The sequence below is a fragment of the Rhinichthys klamathensis genome, unplaced genomic scaffold, assembly GCF_029890125.1.
Source record: "Rhinichthys klamathensis goyatoka isolate OS25496 unplaced genomic scaffold, OSU_Roscu_1.1 h1tg000599l_1, whole genome shotgun sequence".
NCBI lineage: Eukaryota > Metazoa > Chordata > Actinopteri > Cypriniformes > Leuciscidae > Rhinichthys > Rhinichthys klamathensis.
In genome coordinates, this window is record NW_026607054.1 from 741,375 (window position 1) to 742,500 (window position 1,126).

General features: G+C 42.5%; 1 protein-coding gene across 1 annotated transcript in view; it reads left to right on the forward strand.

Moving 5' to 3' along the window:
• The first annotated feature begins 1,048 nt into the window (after positions 1-1,048).
• Positions 1,049-1,126, forward strand: part of LOC130075690 (ERC protein 2) — a 20,921-nt gene continuing 20,843 nt past the window's right edge. Inside the window, exon 1 of the mRNA XM_056240433.1 lies at positions 1,049-1,126. The gene's annotated coding sequence lies outside the window, so the exon portion shown is untranslated.

The window sequence follows — 1,126 nt, forward strand, 5'->3', positions numbered from 1 at the left end:
GCGACTGAGCAGCAGAGCAGTTTGCCTCAGCTTTTCAAAAATGACAATAAACGTTTAAACTAACGTTAAATGTCTGTGTGATATGCTTAAGTTGTTTTATATCTATGGATTTTATTGTAGCCAAGTAAAGTGTTGATTTGAGAGGCTATAAATCAATCAATGGATCAAACATGTTTAACTCGCTGTCGGCTGCTTGGTCGTCATAAATTTTGTTTTTTGTTTTTTCTTAATTAACTTTATAAAGAAATGAAAATAAACCTACCGGTAAATACTTTGCCATTGAAAACAAAATATATCTGGTTGGTTTACTGACTGCAACATAGGTCAGGCTGTTTATCTTTTTTTTTTTCTTTTTTTTTTTTACGGGCTCGGGTCGGACTCGGGCTGATCATTCTGTTGAGCTGTCGGACACGGGCCGGGCTAGGGCCTGAGCGTCTCGGGGCAGGGCCGGGCTAGGGCCTAGATTTGAGGCCCGTGCAGGGCTCTACTCCAGATACACTGAATAATTCAACACTGATCCGATAAGCGCACTAGGAGATGAGGAGGATGAGGAGGATGATGAGGATGATGATGAGGATGAGGAGGAGGATGATGAGGATGATGATGATGATGATGAGGATGAGGAGGAGGATGATGAGGATGATGATGATGATGATGATGATGATGATGATGGACTCAGTGCAGGACTGACAGTGGCCAGCAGAGGGCGCTAGAGAAGGAGTGAAGTGAATCCGTCTGGAAAACATGGAATTCCGTGATCCCTTATTGAGCTGGAACACAGGGGAGGGATTCATCTCTTTACACCCCAAACAATAACATATTTAAAATATATAATGGAAAAGAACTCTGGACAATACATGCATCAAGACATTCCAGTCAAACGTTGCCAATCTGCAACCCTGTGTGTGTGTGTGTGTGTGTAACACGGATCTGTATGTCGCTCGGCTCATTATTCCTTATTACACGCGAGGTTTATGCTGCGTGTGTGTGTGTGTGTGTTTGTGTGTGTGAGCAGCATCTTGACGATTGTTACTTTATATGCATTCTTAATAAAGTGTGTTCTGATGTGGATGTGTTTCAGAGAACATCTCCAGCTTTCGGTTATGAGCCTGATTTCATATGGAAG